General features: G+C 43.9%; 1 protein-coding gene across 14 annotated transcripts in view; it reads left to right on the plus strand.

Moving 5' to 3' along the window:
• Positions 1 to 14,595, plus strand: part of RALGAPA2 (Ral GTPase activating protein catalytic subunit alpha 2) — a 327,287-nt gene that overhangs the window by 267,685 nt on the left and 45,007 nt on the right. Inside the window, exon 39 of one of the 14 annotated variants that reach the window (XM_064572736.1) lies at positions 786 to 10,397. The exons of 11 other annotated variants lie outside the window; for them this stretch is intronic. The gene's annotated coding sequence lies outside the window, so the exon portion shown is untranslated. Of the gene's footprint in view, positions 1 to 785; positions 10,398 to 14,595 lie in introns of those variants that run through there. 2 more of the 14 variants (XM_064572737.1, XM_064572735.1) reach the window with 2 other exon arrangements.

The raw sequence follows: 14,595 nt of genomic DNA on the forward strand, positions 1-14,595 counted from the left end.
CAGTTTCTAATTATGGACCTAATCACTAAGTGTTTTGTAGTCAGTCTGGCACATGAGAGCTTTTGCAATCAGATTTTGGCGAATACATAAATTTTTAAAGGAACTTCAACCTAGGAGGATAATACAGATTTTTTTTTTTTTTTTAGCAGATTACTTTGTGTGCCCCCAAAAGATTTCTTTGGGGGAAGGGACTGGAGACTCATATTCTCAATATTGATATTTCATTTTGGTTACATTTTCAAATCCAGAATTTTTGCTTTCTTATCAACAGATATGAATTCAAATGTACATCTAATCTCTTATAAAGGGCGTTCTGTTTTCACATAATGAAACAAAATACGTAAAATTCCTAAATCTGCCTCACTTCCCAGATCCTCGTGTTTGATGCTGTTTTTCCAGTGTGTTCTCAAATGCTCTTGCCCTTTGCCACCAGAAGTCACCTAGTGTATACTCAGTGAGCCTAAAAATCCATTAGACACTTTTAACATTCACCATGACAGTTAAATTAAAATTAAATTAAACAGATACTGAAGTTTTCAAAATACTTGAGTTTACCGGGTAAAGGGTTCCCAATTCTGCCGCTGCCATGAGGTTGAGAGCTGTGTATGTTACTAGTGTCAGTACTTTCATTTTACCCTATTCCCACTCGTTTTTATGAAATGTGGGTGAAATGTAGGGGAATATCCACATAACTGCACAAGGATAGAAGTGGGGACATCACTGAGATTGAACTCTCGGTCGGTGGTTAGTGTCTGCACGTGACCCATAAAATGCTCTCTCACTAGCTGATGGATCGGAGGGGGCACTTGGCATCCAAAGGGCAGTCTGGGACAGCGGTGGATAACGTGCAGAGAAGCACAGGATGGTCAAAGGCACACAGAAGAGGAGGGCCATTGGTCCATTACTGCCGCGCTTGGTGACAGCTCTGCAGAATATCACAGATGGAGAGAATGAAGCTCCAGGAAGCACGGGGCTTAGCCACGGCCCCACAGCCAGGGCAGGGCCAGGATGGGAGCCCCGGCCAACCCTGACTCTGAGCCCCCCCTGCACCCTACTGTTTCTCAGGAGTCCACACTTTTGACCTGAGAACAGGAAGCCATCAAAATTACACAGCTTTGAGAAAGTGAAGCGATTCAATTACATTTTAGCCTATCCTATCATTATTCTTACCAAGAGGATCTTAGCCCTTAAACCTCGATTTTATGAAATAAAGATGAAAGCAAAAGTGTTGTAAACTGCAATGGAAAGGATTCCATTTTGATACCACATGCCCGTCACTTATACCTAAATACACGTGGCTTCCAAATTAAACAACAGTGAAAACATCCAGTATAAATATTCTCAATATCATATCTCACGACAGAGTCTAACTCAAAACAAGGACCTGATGGGTGTGACTCCTTGTGCTTTTGCCTTGATGAATATTTGAGAGCATAGTTCCATCATGGTGATGTTTCTGATCTTGCAAGACACTGATTTGTATATGTTGAATCTGTTTATATTCTACATCTTTCAAAAATGGATTTGAAGAAACTTACGGTAAAGGACATGTGTACTGAGAAAATCAAAGCCAAGGAAATACAGATCAGGCATAACGACATGGGGCATCCCAATGGGGGCCACAGGACAGAAGCAGGGGGTCCCCATTAACTACTGCCGACCTCTGAGCTACGCTATAATACATAGCTACCCTGTGTTCTCTGGATACCCTTGTTCCAAAGTTCTCAATTACTGTTAATGAGCTTATATTATGCCTAAACTGGAAAATATAACAGATCATTCTAAAGAGGTATAGCCTTCATTTCAAAATTTTAAGTTCCAGAGAACAACAAATATTCATAGCAAATTTTTAATATCAAAATAAGTTTCTATTTTACCTGTGAGTCTACAAAATTTCTTTTGAGTGTGTATACAAGTCCATGTGCACAAAGGCTAATTAGGAGCCTCTGCCCCCCCAAAAAAGTTAAGGGTTTGACGTAGCTGAAAAAGTAAAAATTTAATTAGCAATAAGAGGGGAAAAAATCATTTAAAAAATCATCTTAATGCCCACGTTTTCTGGATAGCTGCTTCTGCTAAGCCTTTTAGTTTAAAAAGCCCAAGTACCTGACATTCTGCATCTCTGTTTTTCTGCAAAGATAAAAGGAATCTTGAGAGTCTCATTCTCAATAATGCACTTAATATGTGACAAAAAGGTTTCTGTCCCATTCATTTCCATGGCCAGGCATTTTCATATTCTTGCCCCACTGTCATTTCATGCTTAACCCTTTGTAGCCCCATACCGCTTTCCTCGGCCTCTTTCCAGAGGCCTGGGTCGTGGGATTGAATGATCTCAGAGGCGTTTTTGTGTATTGGATACTTCCACTCACGTTGGTCTTCTTGTTACCATGTTGCAGGACTTGTTGCCCTGATAATCCAGCTCTCCTCACAGGCTTGTTTACTTGTGATCACTATGTAATCATTCATTTTATGGAGCCTCATTAAGGACTGCAAACCTCTGTCCCAATTTAGCGTCATTCGAGCGTAGGTAGCATCCATCTGCTCCACCCGCACTGTTTAATTAATGAACTTGGTAATGTGTTCTTTGCCTGTGAAAAGCGCTCCGTCTTCTCAGGTTGTTGAATGGGACTTGCATTCCAGGTTTTCCTTGTTGAGATTCTAGAAAGCCCGCCCGGGTAGGTGCTAATTATGGACTCAACAAACTTCTGTTAAGTCTTAACTTGAAAGCAAATTTACTTTTTCCTTCATTATATATTCACAAGCCCAAAGTCAGATCCCTTCCTAAGCAAGTGAATTATTAATCAGTTTTTATAATTTTCTCTTAGGTGAGAGTCAAAATTCAAATTGTTGAATCACTATGTTGTACACCTGAAAATAATGTAACACTGTATGTTAACTGTACAGGAATTTAAATAAAATGAAATGAAAAAAAAATTCAGATTTTTAAAAAGCTACGTTTCCTTTCAATGCAGTGAATATATACCTGTTAGTTTGAGCTTTTCCTTTCTGAAATTAAAGTTCTAGAAATGCTTGAATGTCAGAAATAAAATGTCATTACTGTTTTCCAGTATCTCCTTTATGGAATTGCCCAAGAAATTTTATAGCATAGGTTTTATTAAAAGTAATGGAATAACAATTGAGTTTGTTTCTTCTGGGAAAATGGTAACACTCAAGAAACATATTTTTAAAACTTCCATTATTTGTTTAATTTTTAGTGTGTTGTAAAATTCTGTCTGGACATAGAGGTGGTTTGTTATTATCTATTCAAAGACCTGACAAATTTGATATTTTATGACACATGGTGTAAAACTAGCCATGTTCATTCAAAAAATCTATTACAAACTAAGATCGTCTGCTTAACGCTGATTTTAAAAAATAATACCCATGGTTCATGCCTTTTTTTAAAGACTATTTAATATTGGAGGTTAAACTCCACTCTACCCAGTCGGCTGCTCTCAAGTCATAGAATTTCTTTCTACCCTAACACAGAATAGAGTCCCACATTCAGCTTGTATTTCTTCATCACAATATTAACTCTTATTCCTATAATGGTAAAATATATATTTTTATATATATTTACCTATAATGGTAAAATATATATATATGTGTCTGAATATTCATTTCTTCAAAAACTATTTTTACCTACCCCATCAGAATTGGAGAGAAACTGTATTTGTGTTCCCATTTAACAATTATAAAGTTAATAGATTTGAAAATCAATATTATAGTTATTCCAAACTAAGTACCCCATGCACAGTAAGCATAAAAACAAAAAGGATTGGGGCGCCTGGGTGGCTCAGTCGTTAAGCGTCTGCCTTCGGCTCAGGTCATGATCCCAGGGTCCTGGGATCGAGCCCCACATCGGGCTCGCTGCTCCACGGGAAGCCTGCTTCTCCCTCTCCCACTCCCCCTGCTTGTGTTCCCTCTCTCACTGTGTCTCTCTGTCAAATAAATAAAATCTTTAAAAAAAAAAAAGGATTAAGAGAAGAATAATTGTGCAAAAGGCAGCTAGAATGCTGCCACAGTGTGCTCATGTGTGGGATTGGGACCTTTAGAAGAGCACCACCCTTTACTCTCCCTCCCTGAACCTCTGCTGAGCAGAATGTTGTCTGTAGTCGGGGACCGGGCACCCTCCTTGGAGACACCATTGATAAGGGGCAGGGATCCTCTGACTCTGTTGATGTGGCCTGATCGGGAACTGTCCCACCCCATCCCCTCTAGAAGTGCTCTGAAAGCAGCTTTTTTTTTTTCCTTTTTTAAGATTTTATTTATCTATTTGACAGAGAGAGAGAGCACAAGCAGGGGGAGTGGCAGGTAGAAGGAGAGGGAGAAGCAGGTTCTCTACTGAGCAGGGAACCTGAGGCAGGGCTTGATCCCAGGACCCTGGCAGACACTTAACCAACTGAGCCACCCACGCGCCCCTGAAAAAAGCTTTATGTTGATGAAAAATGAGAGACAATTGTGGGATGAGCTCCCCACTCCTTGCTTTAAATTGGCTTGAAGTAAATGAAATTGCTGATATATGACTATTTGGTGCCTATCCAAAAACGCATTTTCATGTAGTTCAGCCTAATTTTTTGGATTCTCAAAATGTGTATTATATATGAGTATGAACTCCATTAACTGTGCACGGCGGTTTTCGACGGGCGGGGGGTGCAGGCTGTGAGAAGGCTTTAACTGCCAAACAGGACATCTGCCAGAGCCCAGGGCTGCATCTGGGAGGCCGCTCGTTCCATGGAAGCCCCGAGTGTCGACGTTGCCGTTTCTTGAACCATTTTGGTCTCTCTCTGAGACCATCCTTTTCCTTTCGCCTTATATTTGCGTAGCTGTTTTCTCTGGGCATTGTGCCCAACGGGTGTTATTTTATTATTCTTATTATATGGAGTGTCTCCAACCCTGTTTTGTGATAAGGGCTTTAAAAATCAATTCCAGAAAAAGGTTTATAACCTGCCACCATATGTGTTTAATGTAAAATTAGTTTAGAATTTTTTATTTCTCTAAATGGTTCTCACTTGTTTCTCCTCAAAATGGAGAAATTGTAAAGAAACAAAAATCTCAAATTTTGTTGTTTTGTAGCTCTCTATTTTTACCTGTGTACTCCTGCTAACTAGATACTTACACATCCATGCAACAGTCAGAGGAGCTCACGGGTTTGATTTCTGTTATGAACATGCAGTTAAATAAGAATGTAAAATTTTACTGACCACAGCTCTTGTTGAAGGGAGGGAAAGGTCCTTCAGCAGGAGAAATACTTTTGGCTCTAAGAAGAAAATAGACTCCACTCATAAATCCACTCATTAAAAATCTTTTTTTTCCCCCAAAACAGATGTAAATTGTTCAGGGCTGGTAGGCTCCATTAGTTTCAGCTGTGTCATGATTTCAGCTTTTCAGAAGATGCCTACAAATTCAGACCTTCTTATGGCGTCTTTCAAAGCCGTTGCTGGATTTTGCCAGTTTTTCTTTTCAAGAGTATACTTCTTACGGACTGGTTCTAAGAATGGTAAAGGCATTGGACAAACTGATAAAATCTACTTATAATTAAAATCCCACTGAAATGTGAGTCTTAAACACCTGTTTGATAGTTCAAGGTGATGGAAGTGTTTTCGGTGCTGTGTAAGGGAGGCTCCGTTGAGAGGTTCTTCGCACACATCCCCACCACGTAGCCCTGCTGGGCAAGAGGGATTGGTGGTTGGTCTTTTTTGCTTTTGGTTTTTAAAACAAGCTTTTTTCAGGAGCAGCCCTTTCTGGGAGATGTGGACTAGTCAGGGCCATGAGCTGAACCAAAGCCAGGATTAGGTTAAAGGCTCCCCTGAACTTCTGATTCTAGCGGCAGAGCAAATGTCAGGCAGTGGCCCTCCTACCCAGAACCAGCCTCTGAACAGTGTGTTTGTCCTGTCATCTGCCCTTCTGCCATCCTGACTTCAGCCCTTTGGATAACAGACTTCTCTGTCTTCATGAACCTCCTTTCGAAACTCAAACACCCCTGGGACAGCCAGAAATCATTACATTAGAGCTTCTCACATTGGGAAACCAGGCGATGAGCCAGTTGGGTCCCATGAGAAGCAGAACTCATCTTTGCAGATCAGCAGCAGTACTGGGTGTTAAATCATTTACAACATTTTTTATTAACATAAACATACACCAGGAATTTGCGTTGTTTTTAAGATAAGAAATCGAACACATTTCTTGCTTGCAGGTCCCTCCGGCCCGGCTTCCGGACCCCTGAAGGTCCTCCCTTCCCATTCTGTGCCCCTGTGCAAAGGGGGAGGACTCCAGGGGAAATGTTTGTGTCGCACTGTCCTCAGCCCTGGTTCTCAACCCTAGCATCCCATGGGGAAGTGCAGTACAGACTGATGCCCAGGACCTGCTCCATAGATTCTGGTGACTTGGTTTGGAGTCCGGCTTCATCGGTGCGGATTAATCGCCGGATTATTCTCACATGCAGCCAGGAATGAGCGCTGCTGCCATGAGGCATTAGCAGCCCCCTTAGCAGGGATTCATGGATGCCCAAGGCCTAGGAGGAAAGGCTTGCTGCTGCTTTGTGGGAGGTGGGGTCAGGAACCTCCATGGTTTCTTTCCAAGCCAGAAATGGCAGGTAGTGGCAAACATCTATCTAGGGCTTAGCTTGTGCTGGGCACCGTACTAAGCAATTTGTGTAGGATCACTGTTTTCCCCCTTAACCCGCGAGGAGTCTGAGGCTCAAAGAGGTGGACTGACTTCCTCATGAGCACACAGCTGGTGAGTGGGGATGGGGAGATTGGAGCACCAGCAGTCTGACCACAGAGCCTGGATTCCACCCGCAAGAATGTTGCGTGAGACGAGGAGCAGCCGGGCAGGTGGGAGCAAGTGGGGGACTCTGGGATGCTGGCTGGAAACTGTGAAAGACAAACAGCACCAACTTCACAATGAGGGCACCTGTTATGGGACACCCAAGGCTCAAGAGGGACCCAGAGGTACAAGGAGAGGAAAGTGGAGATCGGGAGGCATCTGCAGACACCATTTCATAGCCCTCACCACCCCCCCCAAACAACTCAGTGTCAGAAGAGTCAATGCTTGGATTATCTCCATTCCAAGACATCTGTTCACCAGAGAACCATCCCCCCCATTTCTACCCCAAAACGTGCTGCTTCTGCATCCTTCCTCATCCAAGAAATGAATGTGACCCCCTTCAAATGACATCCCTATACCACTGTATTTTTATAAACCCTTGTGATATTACCATCTTACCTTTTTAGACCTTTGTGAGATTGATCAAAGGGTTAAAAGTATAAAAACTATGCAGCTTTAAAGAAAGTGTAGATATCAGTGCTATTCTTTAATCTATAATAATGAATGGTTTTAGTCAGAATGCTTTAAATGCAGCTATTGTAAAATCTCTGCCCTTGTATCAGTGGTTAAGTATCATGGCTCATTGATATAGCTTTAAAAAGTTCAAAGGCTATGCTAGCATATCTTTGTCTCCTCCTCTTTTAACTGTAAAGAAAAAGATGTCCTTGTTATCAAGCCTTAGCATTTATGTGAAAAATGAAATTGGGTTCAGTTTGTGCATAGATTTTGAGAGAGATTAAAGTGGACATCACACAATTTTTCTCCATAAAAGCCTGCCTTTGATGTGCTTTCTGCCTATTCATACGGAAGCTTCAGCCATTGTTTTTGAGCTGCAAAAGAGCGTCTGCTTGTCACCAGCACATTCTAATACCTTTGTGCTGGAGCCTTGTTCAAGGTGGATCTTATAATTCAGAGATAATGTTACTAGAGCCGTACATTGTGACCAGACACCAGCCTGCCTCAGGAAGATAAATGCCAAGGCAAAGGCAAAGCGTTTATCGAAAATGATCAGGAAGCAAAACTAAAACATTTACTTCTGAATGTCCGATTGTAATCTGTGCTCTTGATACTCCATCAGCAATATAACAGAAAGTTATTCTTTGGTGTTTGCTTTGTTCTGGCACCGGGTTCTAATTTGCTTTTGCTTTGGAGGTTTGACTGCAAAGGAAATCAATGAAGTGGTTACGTTACAGGGCTGAGAGTGCCTGAGTGCGTGCTCCTAGCTTGAATCAGGCTAGGTTGATGGAGGGCCAAGGGGAGGTGCCTCAGCGAACTGGAAGTTGATGACATTCTAGTAAAATGTCTACTAGCCAGTCATTTTTACATGAGCCCCTGGGGTGTGTGTAACACAGCAACACAGCTTTATGTGCATTTAATCGTAACTAGGGAGTGGGGTTGTTGTCCCATTCTACATGAGAGGAAACTGAGGCTCAGAAAGAAGTGCAGATGGGGCACCCGCGTGGCTCACTCAGTTAAGTGTCTGCCTTCGGCTCAGGTCATGATCCCGGAGTCCTGGGATCAAGCCCCACACCAGGCTCCTTGCTGAGCTGGGAGCCTGCTTCTCCCTCTCCCCCTATTCCTCCCCCACTCGTTCTCTCTCTCTCTCTCAAATAAATAAATAAAATCTTAAAAAAAAGAAGTGCAGGGACTTGCCCAAGCACCGCGGCCAGTGAGTGGAGAGGCACTCACACTAGGCCAGTGCTCTCCCCCTGAGCGCTTGTTTTCTCATGCCTTCCACCTCCGACTGCTCCATCACTAATTGCTACAAATATTCTCACACAGTACTTGTAATTTGCATATCAACTAAAATTTACCTTCCTAGCTAAATTTATTCGGATGCTCTTCCTCATCTCTGAAAAAAGGTAGGGTTCCCCCCCTCCCGTAAATGAAAGTGAAATTCAATAGAAATTTTTTCTTTGTTTGGCTTATGTTCTTTTGGTACCTAGTATGTACCTAATATCTAACTTTTTTGTTGTTGAGGTTTTTATTAATGCTTCCTCTGAATTAAAAAAAAAAAAAAATCCTATTTTAAATTATCTCCCAAACAGCTAAGGCTAAATTCCTAGGAAAATATTATCTAAATGACTGTTGATACCTCTATACGTTTGTTTTCCTTACACGTCTTCCACTCAAAGCTCTTCCAACACATTCAAACTGTTTGGCCGTGTGTCCCACGCTGCCGGCCAGGGTGTCTAACTGTCGGGAACCTAAAGCACCCATCGGAACAAGAAAGGAGGGCTCCTCCAGGGACCCCCTGTCGATACTGGGGGGAAAAGAGCAAAGGAAGAAGAGGGCAAGGGGGCTCCCGTCTGCTGCTGTCCTGCCCGCCTGTCGCGTGAGGCCTGCAGGGAGCAGCTGTGGTGGGTGCGAGGGCGCCCCGCCTGCGCATCTAACTCAGCCACTCTGTGCTCTTCCACCCAGGCTCACCTCCACCTGAGCCTTGGCCACCGTCCCCCGACCAGCAGCTCAGCAGCCGTCCTACCCCCCATTCTTGTTTCCATCTCTCTATAAAAATGGTGATCATATGAAGAAGAAAAAGCATATTACATAAGTTCATGCCAATATATTTAAAAGTCCTCCTGCAAAAGAAAATTGCAATATGAATTCTGAGTTAAAGTGAGACTGACTCTTCTGGCCGGTTTTCAATTCAGTCTGCTTTTGTCTTTTTTGTTTTTTTTTTTTTGTTTTTTTGCAAGCGAGCATTAACCCATATTAAAATGAAGGCAAAACCACACTGTTCCGTTCCGAAGAAACATTTGGCCACTAAATGAAAGAAGAGCCAGGATCCACGTATAAATTATTCAGAAATTTGGTAAATAAACATGCAAACTTCTCACTGAGGCTATCGCGACTGCATTATGCAGTCCAATAAAGAGAATTTAATTTAATGGATTTTCAGCAACATTGTTCAGTGATCAACAAAAGGCATACTGTCCTTTATGAAGAACTGATTTTCCCTGGGCATTCTGAAGAAAGTGGGTCCTCGTTAACCCTAGAATGGCTAGCTAATGTAATTGAAGCGTGACCACCTGGCAGTGAGGTTGCCCGTCAGCTGCCAAGGAAGGCCCGGCCGGGAGGACCAGGTGCTCCGCTTGCGCCGTCTGATTGTTACAGTGGAATAAACAGCGTGATTGCACAGTATGGCCGGGGGCGAGAATCCAAGACTGCTGCCAGCCAGAGAGCCTGCTTTCTTCCCTGGTCTTTGACGAGGCGGCCCGAGAGTGCTTCTATTCAGAGCAGGTAACTCTGACAAAGCTCCGATGCTGTCTGCTGCAATTAGGAGGGGGAAAAATCAGACCGGCCTGAGAACGAAGCAGCAGTGAGCCTCAAGTACCTGTTTCTGCATCACACGAAGCCTTGGCGCTTTTAATACAGGATGTAAAGGAAATCCGAGCAAAGGCACCTAAATGTGGAGTGACCACTGTTGCTTAAAGCGTGTTGGCTTTATGGCTGCTGCTTTTAAAGCATCACACCAACTTGACACCCAGCGATAAACTTCACTGAGGCCTGGATCCCATGGCAACCCAAATCCTGTGGTTCTTTGGTTATGTTTAATAAAATGCTGGGCCATGTCTTTGCTCTCCCTGTCTTCCTTTACAAAGCCCTACAAGCATCGATCTTTAACTCACTGAAATAGTCCTTCACTCAATGCTGTTGTTTGTTCCAGTAATTTTTTTTTTTTTATAAAGCACTGCTCCCCATGTGGAGATATAAAAGAAAATTAGCATTATTTGACTTTAAAAAAATTTAATTAGGAAATAGGCATTACGACCTTTCTAAGGGGTTTTGAATGTGAAATGGTTCATTAAGTTCATGTTAATAGAAAAGTAAAGAGCTCTTCCCCCCAAACAGCAAGGGAAAAAAATCGCTCTCTCTTAAACACATTGATTTATTCCATTTACTGAGCACAGGAACCATGAAATGTTTCATCCCCAGCAGCACATTAAATATGTGCAGAAGTAAAATTACAGCCGAACAGCACCTTGTACTTTGTCCTCATGGTGTGTACATTTCAATAGGCTGGGAGGAAAAAAACAAACTGTAGAAAGATCCTTTTATGAAATTAAATTACCTGTTTTGTATTGCTCTGAAGCTGTGCATGTAGCTGTTGATTCAGAGGGGCTGTGACTGTTGCCTGGAGCTTTTCTAGTGGGGAATCCCACCCCTACCCCCAGGGCAGGAGCTACCATTAGGAAACTGAAATGAGAAAAACGTTTCCAGCCAGGCACTGGGTCTGACCGGTGGTAACTAGTTGTGAAGAGTTACTAGGATTGCTTAGAAGGACGAATGTTAGGGGACACCTCGGTGGTGCAGTCGGCTAAACATCTGCCTTGGGCTCAGGTCATGATCCCAGGGTCCTGGGATCGAGCCCCACATCGTGTCGGGCTCCCTGCTCAGTGGAGAGTTTTCTCTTCCCCCTGCCTGTGCTCTCTCTCTCTCCTTCGGAAATAAAGAAAGAAATAAAATCTTAAAAAAAAAAAAAAAAGGACAAATGTTAGGTCTCAGGTGTTTCTCAGAATCTTTATTATCAAATGGCGGTCAAGCCACTTAGTTGTAAAATGGGAGAGCGACCTGAGCCAAGTTAGGCCATTACTCCTAGCCTCGGCTTCCACATTGGTGAAAAGGGATGGCAAATACAATGGTACGTGAAAAGCTATTCGTGCAGCAGGGTCTGTTTCATAGTGTACTCCCCTTCCTCCTTCCCACACATCAGGTCTTTTCCAATGGAAAATGAGCCAGGTCATGCCCTTTTTTCCTAAACGATTTATTTTTCAGGCTCCATTTCGCATAAGTATTCTGCAAGGACAAAGTAAATATATTGAATTTAGTTGTTAGACAAAAAGCATATGTATGTATATGTGTGTGTGTGTATTCCACTCTAGCTTGGAAGTCCATTTTGTTTTGCTCAAACTGCAGAGTTTTACGGGCGCCCCTCTTGACACTGGCTCAGGATTCTAGAGCTAAAAATCTAGATCTGAATCCTGCTCCCAGTTGGACCTCAGCAGTACCCCTCTCCCTGGCTATTTCCACATCCGTAAGATGAGCTGATGTCAGTCGTAGATAGGGAGGTTGGACAGATGCGACAGCACTGAACCATACTGTTAGTGGTAGGGGCTGTCACCCTTCTCACGCCCTCTGAGGACTCAACCTTGAGCATTTACCCTAGAACTTAACTAAAGGCTGTCCCATCAGCAGGGTCCCTCAAACTCCTTTGTGCCGTGGACCTCCTGTCCTTCTCAGAGTGTATATAAATGCAGAAAACAAAAAAACAAAAAAAAAAAAAAATAGGATTACAAAGTAAATCAGGTATAGTGAAATACTTTTCCAAATCAAGCACATATGTAGTAATATATGGCCATTGTTATGCATGCATTAAAAACTAAGCTCTAGCAGTGGGCATTGTAACTGCTGTCATTTTGAAGCAGTGATGAGCGAAACCAATATTTTGAGACCTTGGCAGCACCATGATGTGATATGAAAATGTCTGTAATTTCCACTGGTGACAAAGTCACAGGTAGTACCACTGTGGTTCATTGTCCATATTCATAATGGAAAGAATTGCTTAATTTCAGTTAGAGGAAAGTGAAAATAAGGATGCAGTTTGTACCATAGAAATCCAAGGTCTCCTTGAATTCTGATCATCACCTGAAAGAGACCCCTGGGGTCTGTCCATAGACCTAGATTAAGAACCCCCTCCTTTCAGGATTCACAAGAACCATGGAAGCAGACTCCTCCTCACCCTGGCCTCATTTGGATGCTCTGAACTGGGGCAAAAAGCAAGAGTCAGTCACTGCTGTGTTCCTTCAGCCAGCCAGCCACCTAAGGTACCGTGGCTGTAGGTTGCAGGACTGGGACAAAACCCTGACCAAGACAGACCACAATGCCTCCCCTTCTGGAGCTTCCATTTTAGTGGGGAGAGGCATACAGCAAGCAAAACAAATCATGAAGATGCAGAGCACATTAGAGTGTGAGGAGTGTGGAGGAGAGAAAAGGATTAGATCAGGGTGCCTCCCAAGAAAGTGAGGAGGGTTCTGGGAAAAACATTCCAGGCAGAAGACACAGAGAGGTCAGAGGTGATTGATGGCAAGGGCCCAGTAGGGCCTCACCAACTGCCATAAGGACTTAGCTTTTTCTGTGAGATGGGGCCATTGGAGGGACACCATCCCATCATGACCCCTGCTGCTGGGTACAGAGAGGCTAGCAGAGCAGAGAGGGGGCTACAGCCATAATCCAGGGACAAAGAGACAGTGACTTCCTCAGGGGTGGCATGCAGTGGTGACAAGTGGCCAGGTTCTAGACCGATTTGGATTTGCTACCAGATGGGATGTGGTGTGTGAGAGGGAATGGAGTCATGGGTGTCCTAAGTCACCAGGTTTTTGGGACATTCAGGGCTGTTGGTGCTCACTAGTCTGACTTAATTTCCCCATTTGCAGAGGGTAAACATCTATTTAATAACAATAACTAGCATTTAACTAATGTTACATTGTACAAATTATATATTACACATATATTAACAACTGGATTCTACAATATGCCCACTTTACAGAGGCAACTGGGGTTTCAGGGAGTGTGGAGACCTTGCCAAGGTCCTGCAGGCAGCATTCAGAACCCTGAGCCTCCCGTGAGCTGCCCAGGACCTCTCCAGCCTGTGGCAGGGCGCTGCCTGGCTCCTTGCTCATGCACAGACTCGCAGGCTGGGTCTGGCATGGCTGTCAAGACATGGGTGGGTAATTGCTCCCACCCTTCCAGGGGCCTGGGGCACAGACTCACCTCCTTCCCTAGACCCAACAACCCTAACAAGGCCAGGGCTTTAATCCTTCTACTTGGATGACTCACCTACCTCCAGTTTTATGACGGCAGAGTCAACAGGGTCAATGGGTTGTAGTCTTCGCAAGCCATCCTGGTGTTTGCCTCCTTGGGGAGATCGGCCATGCCCTCGGCCGCCATGCTGCTGTGTCTATACCTCTGTGCCCTGGGCAGGGATGCTTTTCCCCATTACTCGTTTATTGTTGCAACCCTTGAGTACACCTTCTCTGTCAGCCACCAGTTCATTCTGCCTTCATGTTAGGAACAGTGTCGGAAGAGGGAATAGGTAAATACCACCTCGGAGCTAGGAAAGATCTATCTTATTAAGTCGTTTGGCATAGTCGGGTGGTCTTTACAAACAGACTGAGATCTCTTCAGGAAACTCGTGCAGACCCACCCATGAAGGTCTGGACATGGAGGCATTGGGGATTTTAGTGGCCCTGAGGTGACTTTGTGGGGTGGTGTCAAGGGCCCGGAAAGCACTGCATGCTGGAGGCCATCCAACTCCCTGGCAAGCCCATGATGTGTGGCCTGAGAGGGGAGAAGAGGTACCCACAAGCGGGGCTGTGGCCCAGGCTGACTCGAGGAACTTATGTGGCCTGTGGGCCTTCCAACGTGATCAGTGACCACGTGAGATTTCCACTTTTGTAGGTCAAGAACCAGCAATTTTGTATGATTCAGCCTAATACATAAATCACCCCATTTTCAGACTCCAGTAGCTATAATACAGTATTTCTGGGGCTGTTCACTTACACAGAATTCAGAGCAAGACATCTCCAAAAACTTTTACTAATCCTGCCCACAGACTTCAGCTTGATTCTCATCTGTGTGAGTTCCATCCAGAGCAGTCCCAGGAAAGAGAATGCCATGCAGCCCCTGCCCACTGAGAGAACTGGAGACCTGTCCTTAGCTTCGGTGTCCCTTGTTCCCCTGAGCAAGAAAACAGAGCCACTGAATTTCACC

This window comes from Mirounga angustirostris, unplaced genomic scaffold (assembly GCF_029215605.1).
Source record: "Mirounga angustirostris isolate CCGP_5_RB_7025 unplaced genomic scaffold, mMirAng1.0.hap1 SCAF_10, whole genome shotgun sequence".
Classification (NCBI taxonomy): domain Eukaryota; kingdom Metazoa; phylum Chordata; class Mammalia; order Carnivora; family Phocidae; genus Mirounga; species Mirounga angustirostris.